This window comes from Anomalospiza imberbis, chromosome 2 (genome assembly GCF_031753505.1).
Source record: "Anomalospiza imberbis isolate Cuckoo-Finch-1a 21T00152 chromosome 2, ASM3175350v1, whole genome shotgun sequence".
Classification (NCBI taxonomy): Eukaryota; Metazoa; Chordata; class Aves; order Passeriformes; family Viduidae; genus Anomalospiza; species Anomalospiza imberbis.
In genome coordinates this window covers 27,722,905-27,740,758 of record NC_089682.1, presented here as the reverse complement: position 1 = coordinate 27,740,758, position 17,854 = coordinate 27,722,905, and positions in this window count along the sequence as shown.

Genomic DNA, 17,854 nt, shown 5'->3' with positions numbered 1-17,854 from the left:
TGCACTACCCAGAATGCTAACCATGTTCTAAGCTCTGTAACACTGTACGGAAGACAACCAAATTTTTGCACACTTTCTATTTAAAAATGACTACAGTAAAAGTCCAACAAGAGTTGCCTATAAGAAAAAAAATACAATCTTTATATATGGCAATCTTGATCTTTCCAAGAGTTTTCTCTGTTTTTTCCCCTCAAGAAAGATACAAAACAGCATATAAAATCTTGTTATCCCAAGACCAGATGGGATAAAGACCTTAAAAACCTGGTTCTATTTATCACAGTCTACCTCTAAATAAAAGGCCTGAGGAAGAAGTGAAAATAATATTTCTCTTCTCTTTGCTTTTCTTGAATGATCCAAGGGGTAGAAGCCATGTCAATGTATCTCTGATGTCTGGTAAGAGAGCTAAAGAGTGAACTTCCCACCCTTGTCCTTTCACCCACTTGGGGAAAGGAAGCCTTGTTTCCACCAGATATTGAGGAGAGGAGGCAAGAGTTTTGTTCCCCCACTGGCTCTGTTGGGGATCATCACTGCGTGGCACTGCAGGAACCTTCCCTTAGCTGTGGGTGCTGCTTGCTGAGTAATTATCTTCTCTAATTCCAGGCTTTCCACACTCCAGCAGATATCATACTCTTGGCTGTAATCTTTACCAGTTTCAAGTGGCTCTTCTCACATGAAAGCTCTGGAATCACAGTACCTTTAAACTTCTTTCATTTTCTACTCATAGAGGAGTTTGAGATGCAGGTGGATTCAGCCTTGCTTTGTGTTCCTCAGCAAGGGATTCACCTTGACCCCAGGCTCAACACTGTTGATGCACAGATGACACTTTCAAATAATAGAACACACAAAACCCCCTGCAACTCATCAGATTCACACAACTCTTCTTTGAGCCCAGAATGCAAGCAAGAAGCAGTATGAAAGGATCCATGATACCATATCCTGTTGCATTTACTTACAGTGTCTCTAGCACCTCATTGCTGTACCATGCAGGGCCTTACCTGCAAGTGTTTGTGGCAAATCCAAAGGAATAATCTCAGAGATTGCATGGAAATACAGTATTTCACAACCACAGTGTAACTTCCAAAAGTATGGCTGAAACACAAAAATATTCTTAAATAAAATGGACAGAAATAACAGTAATAATGATAGTACAATCCTTTCACTGCTTCTCTGTTTTAATTAAACTGCAGTACCTCAAAGCATATATCAAATGTATCTTAGTACTGTTACCGCAGGAGACTGGTACTTTTAGAACACCAAACCTCAATGCTCTCTCCTAAAAACACAACATCAGGATTCTTGGGCCAAAATCTGGGTCTTTGTCATGGACAGAATACCAGACAGGCTGGACATCAGAGTATTTTTTTTTTCAAAAACTGTTCTAAGAAACTAGCAAATGAAACATTCTGCAAGGCAAAATGCCATTGAACTGATTAGATAAACAAGGCCAGGTTTGATGGAGCTTAGAGCAACCTGTTTTAGTAAAAGGTATCACTGCCAATGGCAGAGGGCTAATCTTTAGATAGATAATCTTTACAGTCCCTTCCAACCCAAATAATTCTGTGATTCTAAGCTTCTACCTGGAGGAAAAAAAAAAAAAAAACTTTGCCTTTTTATGCCAAATAAAAGCTGAAGAAATCACCAGATATCTACAAGAAAACTTAATTTTCCAGTGATTTTGGAAATTGTAAAAGTAGCTGAATTATCCTAGTGGATTTTGGAAGGTACCTGCATTTGCTGAGCTGGGAAATAATCACAAGTCTCCTAGCAGCTTCCCACCTCCATTAATATACAACAGATATACAATCAGATCCAGTGTCACACATTATTCACTTGTGCTTCTCACAATCTCCAAGGTCTGAACCTTCATTAGGGATTCATTTTACAATACTGAGGCATTAATTTTCACCCATGATGAGCACTGTATGTCCCTGACATAAAAACAGCAATGATTTTTGGGGATATGAGATCACACCTATTAATAGACAGGCAGCCCTCAAATGGGGTGCCAGTAAATAAAGCATCTTGGCAGTCTGCTCAGGGAAATGGGTGGTAGGAAAGAGATGGGGACCTCTTCTGTTTGAGGCAAAGGTGGGTTAAATGAAGCAAAGGCATTTAAGGCAGATTACATGAAGATAGAGGGAAGTTGTCCTGCCTGGGACAGGAAATTAAAATTGGGAGCATATGGCTATGGGGACACAGGGAAGGAGTGACAGGTGGGCAGGGAAGATTCCCTCCCACCAAACTCTTCTCTGTGCCTTCATTCCTGTGCTGCTGAGCAGAGCTTTTCTTGACAATTCCTATTACCACCTGGTGATTTATAGGCATCTCTCTCTCAGCTGAACCAAAACACATCTCTTCTGATGGACTGTGTTCTGCAAAGCATGAGGTTTTACAATACAGCTGCTATGTGTTATCCCACACAGCAAATGTGGGAATATTTATGTAGGTTTTTTAATACAACAAATATATTTCCCCAGATGCTCTTGACTGAACATATTGCTAATGGGAGTGTGTTCAGCTTTTCAGAATAAAATGCATTTAGAAAGGAGAAGATGCTAAAAAGCTTGAGTTCAATGTGATTTTTTAAATGTAAAACAAGCTTTCAACTGCACTTGCTGTCCTTTCTTGTCAAAACTGTTCCAAAATCTACACTACAATATTTCTCATTAGCTCCTTCTTCTTAAACATGTCATTACCCAAAGGAGATGGATCATAGTAGAAGAGAGGTGTATATTAGATGTTAGGAGGAAATTCTTTACTCAGAGGGTGGTGAGGTACTGGAACCAGGTACTTTCCAGAGAAGCTGTGGATGGGCCATCCCTGGAAGTGTTCAAAGTGAAGCTGGATGGGGCACTGAGCAATCTGGTCTAGTGGAAGGTGTCCCTGCCCAGGGCAGGAGGGCTGGAACTAGAGGATCTATATGGTCCCTTCCAACCTAAACTGTTTTATGATTCCATGAATTTTTAAACCTATGGATGCCAGAAACTCAATCTCAAAAGGCACTTTTGAAGATTCCTTACTCAGTACAGTTTCCAGATTGCAGTCAAGGAATTAGGTGATCAGCTGATTTTAATTTCACCAGATCTGTGTATTAAATATACACTGAAAAAAACAAATCTAAGAGGTACATGTGAAGGGTTTGTTGTTGTTTTTGTTGTTGTTAAGAGAAATTCCTTCCAATTCAGAAGCTAAAGGCTAAACCAGAATGGAATCCAGTCCAAATGACATCTTGGAGTGCCTTCTTGTAAATACCCCTTTACGAATAAGAATACACTATAATTTTTATATGCTTTCTTATGTGCTGGGTACTTGATCCTGATATCTTCACGTGCTGCAGGACAATTTGCCTTTCCCAGGCTGTGTTCATAGCTTGAACAGAAATAGATTTTCAACTCCATACTTTATTTTCATATCTTCCCCACCACTACAAGGAACCCAAACGTCAGGTAATGCACATCAACAAAATAGCACAAATGTCCTGGAAGCATGGAAATTTAGAGCAGTGGGAGATCTAGTCTTAAACTGTAATTGAATGAGAAAAAAAGAGGTCTGATCAGATTTACAAATCTGACACAGACTAAAAAGATTATTGATTTTGTTTAGTATTTTGGAATTTATAAGCATGAATTAAAGTCCTTCTATAAGCAAACCTATTTGTTAAGAATTACGTTGTGATTAATATCTCCCCTACAAATTTATTTGTGCCTCAGATTTTGAGAATGACAATCATTTGTGTAACTGCCACAGCCTCTGTTTGCTCAATTGATTGCCTTGTTATTGTTTTTCTGTCTGCTCATCTATACAAGTGAAATGATCTTGTCCTTTCCCCTTTTCTGCCTTTCTCAGATCATTTAACGAGACACGCTTTCCATGTAGTCCTTTGTGATGAAAAAGGGGGAAAACTGTGGGGAGAGGGGCAGAGAACTGAAGTCAGTGTCTGATCCATACGAAGTAATTTACTTGCTGACTGTGATTTTGCTTTCCAAAAGTCTTTTCCAAAAATTGTTGTGTTCATGGTTAGATCCATTTCTTTTCTTTTCCCATGGGGTCATACTTCAGTGGTTCAGTACCACAGTCTAGCTTTATTTTAATCTGAAAATGCTAAGATTGTGTTTGTCTTTGGTATAAAAAAAATAAAAAGTAAATAAAGATAAAGCAAAACCGTACTTTTATTGTAGTTACCATTAAATGCACAGAAAGTAATAAAAGGTATAAAAAATCATTCAACTCCCACTCCTTTGACACTTTAAAAATATTATTTACAATTGTATTGCCACTTTATTCCTGAAAACCCAAATTTATTTGCAATAGACTTTACTGAGTATCCTCTTGAGGTGTGAGCCCAGACCACGTGCCTGCTCAGGCAGCACTCATGGTTTGGTGTCACCTCCATACATCACAGGTTGGGATGCTGGGGGCAGTGGTTGCTGCTCACTACTGACCAAGAAAATGGGTAAGGGATAGGCACATATCTGACACTAATGATCCAGGCATGTTATGTCTGCTTTTTCTCTAGCCTAACAGCACATGGGAGCAAAGCCAGAACCAAAGTGAAAGCATGCCTGTGTGAGGAGGGATTCCTTCCTTTCTCTGTGCCCCACCATGGCAATGTGCATCTGCCCTGACACAAGGAAACTGGCTCACAACATTTGAGTCCCACAGGATTAAGCAAATATAAATATCCAGTTGCCTGAGTGGTAACATGTTAGTCTGCAAATTATCTCTGGCACTAAATTGAAAAGGATAACAGTACACTATGCTGTGGGTAGTAGTTAGGAAAACCATAAACAATTGAATTTTATTTTTCTTAATGTATCTGTCACTGATCTAGAAGACTGGTATAGGACAGTACAATACCATTTGACTGCATATAATCAGCTTCTAGTGGTACAAGCCATGACACACAAAATAATATTTCTGTGATCTTTGACTCTTCCCCCTGTGCAAGTGAACTAGCAATAAACAGAGTGAGGAACAAGGCAGTAGTGGGAATGTCCCCTCAGCATAGGCTGGCTATTGAAGAGTGCAATCTAGACACAAAATGTGATTGTCACAAACTATTTCCCCTGAAGCAGTATAGAAGCAGAGAACCAAAATATGTCCATTGATTTTTCTTATTTGCTATTATTATAGCTCTGTCATACTCTGAAATGAGAGGAAATAATGTTGGAGAGGAGAGGAGAGGAGAGGAGAGGAGAGGAGAGGAGAGGAGAGGAGAGGAGAGGAGAGGAGAGGAGAGGAGAGGAGAGGAGAGGAGAGGAGAGGAGAGGAGAGGAGAGGACCTGATCCATTATGCCCACAGGTGGGTCTAAATTCTGTTGCAAGGATTGTGGAGGTGCTCTGGGAGACTGGAAATGCCACAACGAATTCCTTATGATGAAGAAGCAATACTTTTTAGTATGAAATGTGAGATTTGTGAATAAATAATTGGAACAGTTGGCTTCTTCATTCTGATAAAAAAGAGGGAAATAAAAGTTAAAAATCAATGTTTCTTGTGCTCTGTTATTTTCCACAGTTTTCCAGTTTCATGCATACCATAGATATAACTAAATTATCTACCCTTCGGGCACTATAAATGAGAAGAAAAGCTGAAAGCTGTAGCAATTGTATGGCTTCTCTTCTGGCATACAAGGTGTTCAGAGAATGGCTTTGAATTCTTGGATAAACGTCTCATTGTAATCTATTGTGATAATTTTTCATTCACTAATGTGGATGGAGAGGTGCAGAGAGAGGCTGAAAAGGAGACCATACCATATAACTCTGGCAGTAAGTGAAAGTGCCTATAGAAAGATCTTAATTATACAAAATTTCCCAGCAGAGCGAGGGAGACAGAGGAATCTCAGTACATATTCACATCCATGTCCAGAAGAAAACATCCCTCTTCCTTGGCTGTGTAGTCAAGGGAAAACTCAGCTTTTGGCTCAAGTAGATCTATCAGATGCCTAAAACTGGGTAACACAATTTCAGCTTTTACCACCAGTCTTTATCAGTCATCCACCCCTTTGGATGAGTTTAGAGCATCCTTCCTATTTCCTGAAGCAGAACTGTTGCTTCAGCTATCTGCAGACTCAAGAGGACAATACAGCATTAATTTCTTCTTCATCTGATTTTCATTGGACTGATAGGAAGAAGAGGTTTCTTTCAAAGCAGACCCCAAGTACAAAAGAGGGGGTTTTATATACTTTTCTTTTAATCACCTGATCCTGTAATGTAAACTTTATCTCCACCTTTCACTCTATTTCAATATTATATTCACTCTTTATCAGTATTATATACCTAGGGGGAAAAAAAGGCATTTGAATTAAAACATATTTCAGCTTTCAGCATCTCTTTGAGTAATTTCACTTTTTTTTTTTTTTTTTGGTTGAAATGTTTAATGGAAGGGATGCTGAAAAATTGAATAAACTAAAGAAATATAACCAGCATACAAGACAGGAGAATGCAAAGCTAAATCAGTTATGGTCTCATTTGTAATACTCTTGGCAGAGGCTTATATTTGAGATACAAATGCATGCAGAGGAAGTTTAATCTGCAGACTTTTGTCATTTGGTTGTATTTCAGTAAGACTGGAAGTATTTGAACAAGTCAGGTACTATCCATCATCTGATGGCACATCCTCCAGGCAAATGACGAGTGGTGTGGAGTTCCCAGCAGCCTCCCCACCCCTCAATATTTAATCCTCCAAAAGACATTCCTGATGCTTGCCCAGTTGCCTGCTCAGTGTCAGCATATGAGGGCTTTGTCTGGATAAAAACAGTCACCTGCAGTGGATAAGTCTACTTCTGAAGCAGTTGCCTCAGTGATCCCCTTTGGCCACTAGAAAATAATAAGACCACAGCAATAGGATCACCTTGTCTTTAGCAAATGTCTTCAAAGATTTAGGTGACCTGCATCTTTCATTTCAAGTGAGCACACACTTCACTGACCATGAAGGGAATTTGGAATGACTAAGTCACATGAAGATGTCTCTGAAATTAGGTAAGAAGGTTTCATATTTTTGTTAAGATTGGTATGGTTGAACCACAGACACTAACTACTGCCATCACTACCTGAGTTTGATACAGGCTTTCAACTCAATGGATAATTTAATTATTCTCTAAGTCATTCTTGATTTAGATCAGAATAGAGAGAAAATAAAATCTTTGACAGGATTTTGGTGGGTTTTCGGAGGCTTTTTTTAATTAATGCAGTGTCATATACCCCATATGCTTTCACATATCTGTTGTGTGGAAGTCCCACTGCCCAGTGAGAATGCCCACTCTCCATTTTCTCCACTGGAAGGGAGGAGGAGAACAAAATAGTCTGTATATTTCTCTAGAAGCTATCTAGTCCATAATAATTTAATGATTGTTACTTAACAAGCAGGGGCATCATAATTAATATCGCTTAGACCATTATTTTCAAAGATGGATCCTTTATGTTTTAAGAGTATCTGCAATATGCTTGACACTACTAAAAACAAAAACAAAACCCACAAAACACCCAAAACAAAGAAACAAAAAAAAAAAAAAAATACAGTCCTTACATCAAAGAGTTAACAGTGTCAAAGTACTTTGTTTAGCTGGCAAAGCATGATTTATTCCATTTTTCATTGCAGTGTTTTCTAAGGTCTTGGAACTTATGAGACCTTCACACAACATAATCTTTCCCTCCTTGCTCCCAACACACGGGTTATTTGGGTGATTGAAACTGATCTATGACACCTCTGCCAGGCTCTGCTGCAGGCTAAGAGGTGTTTCAGGCAATCAGACTCAGATCTCTGGGAGCTTTGGACATTCCTGTGTGCTCGGGGCTCGGGTGCCGGCTGAGCGCCGCCCGTCACCGCGGCTTCTGTCCATGGTGCTGATGCCCCCGGGAGCCTGCCTGGGTCCGACTTCCCTAAACTGCAAGAGCGAGTGGTGGCGAATAGCAAAACAAAAGTAAAAATAATAGTTTCACTGGAAAGCCAGTGAAATTTTGGTGTAAATTTTAGTGAGAGAATTTTATTTTAAATTAATTTAATTGATCTACAATAATTCTTATGCACATAAGAATTTAAAATAACCAACCATTTAGTAAATATTCAGTTATTATAAATACTAACATAATTCTTCGTGCTAGTTTATATTTCTTGGGATAAAAGCACAAAGCCAGTCTGTAAATTACAAAAAGCAAAGCAGGAAAATGAAAAGGAAAAGGAAAATAGTTTTAAAGAAAAGTATGTACATTTGGCTTTTTTTTCCTCCCATGTGTTGATAGTTTTTATTACTCTAAGAAGAGAGGTAGAGACCACTTAAACCAGTACATAACCATAAATACTGGTTAAGCCAGTACATAAACACAAACCACTCTATTGAAGCACTAAGTTAGAGTCAGGAGGCAAGCAGGAGGGGTTGCTGAGTTTCAGAAGAGCCTCTCATTCATTGACATAAGTTTCAATTTTGTAGGTAAATCTCTTCCTTTTATATTGTTTGAAAGTTACTCCTGCTAAAGCCCACAAGGTCTTTTTCTTGTTCTCATTACTTTTAACAGCTGGATGGATGGCCTGTATAGCACAGAGTGTGTAATAAATAAGGACTCACTTTGAAACATTGCTTTCATGAAAAGTCACATACAAATATGATGTTTACTTGTAATTCATTTAAGCTATAAAAACACTAGCTGAAAGGGAGACTTCCCAATAAATCTCCTAGAGTACTGGGTAATGGAGCCTAGCTTCTTTCCTTTTATTTTTTAATTTTTCACCTCAGCTAATTTATGGGCCCTTTCAAAAATTGTACTCTAAGGCACATTTTTTAGCAAATTCCCCATGTGAAATGCATCTATGGAATTTTCACAAGTTCCTCCAAATTTTAATATCAGTTTTTCCCAGTTTCAGTTCAATAATAGAAAAATACCAGCTTTCATTCTATTTACATTTGCTTCCCACATGTGTCAAAACACTAATACCTTAAGGATCAGTTAGTGAGCTCTGTTATTTCTTTCTCTTTTTTTCTTCATAAATAAAACAACAGAAGTAATTATTCTTATTAAAAATGGAATTAATCAAAACTGCTGAAGAATGTTGTACTGAAAGTGTCAGTTTCATCAGAGCTTTAGTAACATTCATGTATTTTAAACCAGATACTTAAGCCTTTTACAGATTAACGGACTGGTTTAGCTATGCAAGTTTCCTTTTTTCTTGACCTTATCTGACCCAGGTCTGCAGGAACCACAGATCTTTAAAGGTCACGTTCTCCATTTCTTGAGCACATCAAGATTAGCAACTGGCTACAATTACAATGATGAAGTCTGGAGTTTTGACACACAGAGAACTTTGAATGCCTTGCCAACATCACCAAGAGCCCAAGAATTAGTGGTAGGTACAAGGTTTTCTGGTCAACATTGGCTATTCTAAACCTAAACTCTACTTTCAAAATCTTTCTTTCTGTGATCAGATTCTCTTGTATCAAGTATTCAAGTATATAATATGGAATATTTTGGTCATTTACACTCTGTTTTGCAGACCAAGAGTCCTGTAACAAATCTATGGCATTTGGGGACTCCATTTAGTTTCTATGATTCACCATTTTTTTTTTAACTGAAGTCAGTTACAGTAATTCCATCAAGCCCTGAAGCAGGGTCTTTGAATTGGGATGATCTACTTACTGATACACAGAAGATACAAGATATTATTTGTAATTTTATCAAAATATATTTGTGTGCCAGAAGCTTTCTTACTGCATTTTAAATACATACTCAGATCAGAGAAACACAGAAACAAAAAGGTGGAGTTTGGATGAAAGCATTCTTAAATGAAAGAGGAGATTTTTGTCCACAGTCAAGAACTTTTCAGTGAAAGCATTTTTCAGCTTTGGCTGATCTGTTTCAATATATCTGCAGGTACTGAGATTCAGAGTTAAAGAAGTTTCTAAATCTATTAGTGGAACCACTGAAATCCACAGGATTATCATGATGAGCAATTAGTTATCTGTAGGAGAACTTGAATTACTGGAAGTAGAGCCAAACTGCTACATAGTGATGCAATCACTCAATAGTGATAGCAATGGACATATAAACAGATAACTCTGTTTTTAATAGATGTAATTACAGATACTGTAAGCAAGATATTTGTATCTAAGCAGCACTAACTGAAACAAATGACAAAGTGATAAACACAGAAGAACAATGCATTGCATCAGATACATCTGTGTACAAGGGCTACAAAATGCCCAAATACTTGAATCCCTTGCACTGAGATAAATATGTTTATATTATGTCTTTTAAAAGGTCCAGATTATCCTGCTAATCCAGTTGTCTTCCCTTTCTGTTCCAAATAATTTGAAACTGCTTCAAAAGAAGAGTTTTTCTTGAAATTGGAGGTACGTTTTTAATTCCATTGATTCAAACTTGTTTTAAAACAAGAAAAAGCATTCCAGCCACCTTCAACTAAGTATTACAGTATTATGTTCAATAATTTTTCTGAATGTGCATTAGTAAAATAAAATAAAACAAAACACACCAAAAAAAAAAAGACAATCTACTTCTCCCATGAAGTTTGAAACCACTCATAAAATAATAACTTGTGACTAGAAACAACTAGCGTCACTAATGTCCTGGTGAAACTGGACATTATTTCAGCCCAGAAATATTGACTTTGTGAACCTCACCATCAAATGTGTAGGTTTTCCAATTTGACAATTTTACATAAATTCAATAACAGTTTTATGAGATTTTACAACCACACAATTTGCACTTACACATTATCTTTATAAACTCCTGAATACTCTGTCGAAGATTATGACTAAACCAGAAAACTTACCCACACTTCCTTCACATTCCTCCAAGGATGTATCTACTATGACACCATTTTCCCACACTAATTACAGGCACTGTTTTCAAATTCTTGGTAGCAGTACATGTGCTTCTCAAATCACCTTCTATCAGCTGACATTGATGAGAGGAATTACTTCAAAGGTGATAAAATCAGAATAATTTTACCATTTGCCTTCAATTTGGCTGCAGATGCTATTTCAAGCTCTCTGACTTAACAGTAGAGAAATAATACATTTTCTATTTTTATTTAGACAGATTATTTAATTTGAAAAAAACAAATTTCATTTCTTGTAGATCACTTATAAATTAGATCACAGAACTAAGAAGCAGCTCTGAAATGTACCCTGATGGTTGTATGCAGCTTACTGGCTGCTAAAAAGCTGACACTTTTTTAAACATTACTGACTTTTACAGGAAGGATTTCCATTTTTGTTTTTCCTCTGTTTACCTCTGTGTGTGGTTTGTTTGTGTTATTTAAGACATCTGTATGTAGGTATTGACTTGAATTTTCTTGAAGAAATAGAGTAGTGGTGTAAGAGAACTGAGATAAATGGTTAAAGAGACACTGGCCAATTTTAAAGACAGAATTTAAAAGCTCTGTAGAAGGCAGGTATCATGTTTACCATAAAAACTTCAGAAGCACGAACAAGCATGGTAATATCATGTATTAATGGGTTTCTCCCTGTCAATGAATGACCATCTGTATATGCTTAACTTCATTGTGGGAAAAAAAAGTTAGTTTAAATTACATTTTATGTGGCTTTCACATTAAGCTAAGCAGATGTAGACTGTAATTATGTTTCTGTAAATATTATACTGGAGAGCTAGGAATTGTTCTGACAAGTGTTTTGCTAAAAACATGTTTAAAACTGATACATTTCTCTTCTTTCTTGAGATTTGCAATTGACTGACACTAGTTTTAACTTTTCTGTTATTACAGACCATGCACATAGCAACAGACTAATTCAGTGCCCAAATGAGGTCATGTGACTTGTGTGGATATTTCAGCTATACTACATAAAACCTGGTTGTTAAAAAAAAAATTAAAAGGTTTGAGTTCTCTAATTTTAAAATACTCACAAAATCCAATCAATTTTTCAAGATTTTTCCCTCGAGAAATCATTTATTCTTTAGCCAAAACATATGGACATGAGTGAAGAGAAGCTGAGTCCAAAGAGTACCGGTTTTTGATAAAGCAATTTACCCAGTACCACAGAGAAAATGAATTTTTAATGCTTGGGATCAGTTACTAATAGTGATACCTGGACTGCCAGTTTTTCACATTGTTCTCACTAGATATTTCCAAGGAAATTGCCATGGTTTAATCACCATGAGATTTTCTTCAATTATTTTTGTCCGTTCATACTTGGTAAAAATTATGCACTGAAAATCATGTTTGTCATAAGAACATGAGCACCATACTTACTAATAATAGTAACATCTAAAGTAAAAATTATATAGTATCTTAGGATCATAGTTAACAAAATATAGTTTCTGTATGGTTTAGTTTAGTGCTTAGGATTTTTACTATTTGTTTTTCTTTTTGTTTGGTTTCATGTCAATTTTCTTTCTAATTTCTTAGTAGATGGTGGTATCCATGGATCTATAAATATTATATTACTCATCTGAAATTCATCATGAGAAAGAACCAGTCATCAGAGGCTTTACCAAAATTCTTTAGAGGTTTCCTCTAAAGACAGAAGTCCTATCAGAACAAAGTTCAAAGCAGCATAATGCTGGGTGGTTCAGGTTTTCTGGTGAAGGTACAGAAGCACATTTTCCTAAACTCTTCTCAAACTGCTGTTGTAAAGGTCTCTTCCATGCTGTCACCAAAAAAAAAATTCTTCCTAAACTAAGTTTGAAAACCTAAAGTTCCTGTAATGCTTTCTCAATTTCTATTTTTGTTTTCCAATACCACAACAGAAAATTTTCTACTAAATAATGTACCATCTGAATCCAGACATGTTAACATCAAGCCCTTGTGACTGGCACTGCAGGGCCAAGTATCAAAATGTGAAAAACAGCTGAGCATGGATTAAATTAATCCTAGTTTTTTCTTGCATCCTTTTCAGTTCAAACCCAAACTCACTACCAGCTATTTTCACCATGGTTTCAGAATGTTCATATAGTCAGTAATGGCTCCAAAAGTGATTCAGAAACTTCTCTCCCTCCTTTGGTTTCTCCTTTTGCTCTGGGATCTCTTGGGATATGAGACTTGATTGTCTCCAAGATCTGCAAACAGCCCTGTGTCCCACTTGTGCATCAGTTTGGTCATGACTGTGTGACTTTATTTGCTGGGGTGAAGCAGGGGCAGCTTCCACTCACCACACTTCTCTTTCTGCTTTGGGGTTTACTTGGTTTTCTGTTTCCTGTGGGGATGAAAATTATTACTGTGGTTTCAAGATCATAATCCTCATGTAGGCATGTTTCTTCTTTCTTGGGTTTGTGATTGGTCACTGACACACTCTGAGTTGTCATACAAGGTGAATTATAAATGGTAGAAATGCTAGCCTGTAGCTGAGGGTGTTCCTATGCCAACTGTCCACCAGTCCAAAGGCACTTTGCTGTGAGCTTGATAAATGGTGGGTCTCCATTCAGACAGATTTGTTGCTCAGGGACAGATTTTCCCAGAAATCCAATAAGCATTTCAACCAACTTGATCTCATTCAGTTCATGGTATTCAAAGAAAGGTGGATCTCTGATTTATCTATTCCCCTTTATTGATCCGAACTCACTGTATTTTTTGTTAAAAATCAAAATAATGACATGCCTTACTTTTGAATAGCTTGCCAAGCAGATATTTAGCATTATGTCTTCTACTAAGAACCACAGTTTGCATTCTAGTTTTATTTTGTTACAGTTATTTTGCTTATTTCTCATGTTGCTCAGTGATGGTGATCAGCAATGCAGGAAAGAATAAGGGAAAATATGCAGTTTCTGCATCGTGGTCTTCACTTTACACTACATTTGTTTAGCACTTATTGCAATGGAGCTTTGATGTCACTGGCTTCTGGAAGTAACTGGGAGTATCAGTATTCAATAATTATAATACTGCAAAACTTCCTTACTTTCCTCATTCCAATCAGTATTATTCAGATACAGGAGTTCACCATTAACCAGTTTATCTTTGATCTGATTTGCTCTTATTTACAAAGTAAAACAGAAAAAATACAATACAGATAGTGTCAGAGAAAGAAAAAATAAACAGGCTCTGTTTTATCTTTCAATCCCTTAATTTCAAATTTTTAATGACAGCTTTCTTACTACAGGTATTCAAAATCTAATTCAGTTCTAGTTGCCCAAAATTTTCACAATAAAAGGCTTATTTTAATTGCATACAACTTTGCCAGGCACCAGGCTACAAGCTGAAATTTTTCATGTCAGATGTCTGACTTAGATTGGATATTGATTTTCTTTTCTTCAGAACTTCAGAAAAAAAAACAAAGCAAAACAAAACATGAGTTGCTTCTGAGATTTGCATAAAGCAGCTACAGAAACTGACTGGACCTATCTCTTAAATATATAAATCTATACAAAGGTGTCACATATTCCCTTAGTGTGCTCTGTAGATAAAATTATCTGTATTTCTGAAGTACTAATTCTTTGCACCTCAGAAACCTGGAGAAAATCACCAGTTTTATTTTAATTGCAAAGTTTGAATGATGTGTACTTGTAAGGCCACATGGTTAAAGAGAAATATAAAAAGAAATAGAAGTGATCAACTCTTATTGGAAGAGACAGGCATCTCAAAGAAAAATTAGTATGTGATTATGCAGTTAAAGACTCAAAAAGTACATGGACAAGAGGACATTAAGATTTCACACACAGTCCTAACTCTGCTTCTCTTATATTTTTAAGTACTAAACTCTAGATTCTTACAATTCTTTGTTTTGTTTTCCTCGCTTGTTTTATACTAAAAACTGTCTAGAACTATAGCACAGAATTAAAAAATACATCACATAGCATTTGTCACAGTACAAAAAAAATCTGTTTCTTTGACACTTTATCCAGTTTACTATCAAAAGAGTCACATCAGTGATCTACACTATCTGGAATCCTAAAAGCTCAGAACTGCAGCTATATCTTCCCAGCAATGCAATCAGAGACTGCAAATAACCATCAAATATATCTTCCAAAAGAGTTCTCATCCAGGTGGGGTTTTTGTGAGCTGTTGAGCAAATGGATGGATAATTTCTTTGGGAACTCCATGGTTAATCAAGAAACTGCAGAAGGAATCTAAGATGGATACAACTCCAAAAAGCACAAGATGGAGGCCTTTTTTTCAGAATAATTCTACATAAACCTTTCTGTAAGTGTCAGGAAAAATCTAAATATAGGCCTTAAACTAAGCTGTAGTAAAAGTTTTTTTTATTAAGGGAACGCACCTCAAAACCCTGGGGTTGGTTAGTTGTTGTTGTTGTTGTTGTTGGTTGGTTGTTTTTTCTTAAGAATTATAATGTTTTTTAGTAACTCTGCAATTCAAAATCATAAAATGCATAATTACACCATGAAAATTTTAAACATAGAAATCTATGAAAAATTAAAATTTTGCCTCAAAAGTTCACATAGCCATATAGATATTTATTGTTTAGATGTCCTACATCATGACTTAAACCTGTGACTTCTTTAATATTGGGAATTACAGCCCTCCACAAAAATGTGTACTGGCAGTAGACTTCAGTTTCTGTCCCTCACTTTTTTATTGTTCAAACTCCTCTAAGAGACCAACTAGAAGGAAGGATTAAAAAACAAAACAAAACTGGGTGACTGTTTAGCCTAATTTCCCCTGAAAAGATGATTTTTTATTTTTATCAGTTCAGTTAGTTGTATCCAGGGTGACATTTTCCCAAGAAAAGACTTGGTGATGGACATCATTTAAAAAAGCAAAAATCTGTACTATTACCAAGAGGGAGTCCAAATAACCATAAGTGGACTCAATAATTCTTTGTAAATATTTTAACATCTTTGCTTAAAAGACGGGTATTGTATATGAAAGCTAACTTCCATTGTTTCCACAAATCATTCCTTAATAGCTGTATCAAAAATGTGATTAAAAGCAGGAGTCCATGTCAACTTTCATAAAATCATAGAATGGTTTGTGTTGGAATGGACCTTAAAGATCATTTAAGGAATGGACCTTAAAAATCATTCTAATCCCCCTGCCATGAGCAGGGACACCTTTCACTGGAAAGTATGTCCTTTCATAAATATAAATAAAACTAAGCTTCAGAATTTCTTTTCAAACAGCATATTTTCAAGCTATGTTCTTTTTTAAAAGAAAATTGTTTAGATGCAGTGCAATTGCTTTAGAAGACAAAAAACTACCAATGTATTGTCTCTTTTCCTGGAAGAGGTGACCTCAGTTGTAAGTGTTTCAACAGCAGAAGTTATTCTCTTTGGAAACATGGTCAGGTCTCACATGGTATCAGTCTTGTAGTTGCATAAAATACCTCTATCACCAAAGCACATCTTTTCCCAAGGGACATAACATTTTCTGTACTCATTTGTGCACACCCTCAGATATCATGAGAGCTGAGCTCTGTGGGGTGTGGCTGATGGATGCTGTTGAGTGCAGCTGGCAGAATGCACACAGGGATCCAGCGTAGCACAGTCCTTTCCCAAAAGAAAGCACTAGAAATCTACCTGATATAGCAGTAGTAGTAGATGAGAAAAGAAGTCATAGTAAATCAACTAATGTTCCCTAAAATAATTGTCTCAGTCCTTCTCAGCTACATCCATGTGAAGGCAATTTCAAAGCCCAAAGCCATATCAACTAAAGGAACCTAAAGCTTAAATGGAAATCTCACGAGAGGATGTGTAATTTAACTTATTTATAGTGAAGTAACTACAGGAGTAAAAGGTAAGGCAAAACTTGGACAGAGTTGATTCATGGGGTTAACATTTGCTAATCATTTTAGAGCATCCAATAGACAAAACTTGTCACAAGAGCCTACATAAATTTCAAATAATAGGTGTTAGTGAATTTCATTAAAATAGAATTTATTTTAAAGTAATTATTTTCTAGAAATAATTATAATGGGAAGTGGTTTTCCCATTCCAGTTCCATAAAAAAGTCTTAATATAACCCCCTAAGTACAAAAGAAATTTGTTACAGTCTTCATTGAAGATCAGAGTTGGGATTTAATTTCAGAAAGGATTTTTTTTTTCATTGTCTAATAATTTTTAAATTTGCCTAAGACAGGCTTGAGCCATGCATTGTATGGTCATGACTGGTTTTTTTTGTATTAAGCTGAAAAAAACCAGACTAAAATGTAATTAAAACTCTATGTGAATTTAGTTTAACATTCGTTTTAGCATTCAAATGTTTTCTATCATATTTTACTTGCGAGAACTTGTTTTTTTTTCTTCTTAACTGAGACACCCTCATTATTTCTAAGGAGGTGTATGACTTCTACCTACTATTTATATATAAACCATATGTGTATATACATATATATATATATATTTATATATAAAATATCTTTAAATACCTATTTGTGTTTCCTCCATGGCAGTATTTCTGTTTAGGTGCTGCCTTGATGATCACCTGTGTCTGAGATTTGTCACAGCTGCTTACTACTGGGAGGAGGCTATGCACTCCCAAGGCAAGGATTGCACCAGTAGAATCACTGAATAGCCCAAGAGTCTGGCTGACAAAAATAGAAACATTTCTAACCTTTAATTCTTCAGCCACCTTCATGTGGGTTTCTCAAGTGAGGCCAGACCTGAAAGCAGTCTTATGCACACAATCAATTTATGAGTGCACAATCATAATTTATTGCCCATGAGGCACATAAATGGCTGGGGCTAACGTGGTGTGATGTGCTCAGCAGTTCGTGAGCAGGCAGACAAAGCTGCTCTGCTAGCCAAGCTGGTCAGGCAGTTGGCAAAAATGCAGGAAAGTGCCAGCCCTTGGGTCTTTTTTTGCAGTAGACTGAGCTTTTATGAATTGCCACCTTTCTCCTCTCTGACTTTACATCTTCCCATATTGCAGTTTTCCTCTTGAATCTAGGATGATTTCAGATTTTCTGCTTCAAGTTAGTTCTTTTGCCAGTAGCAG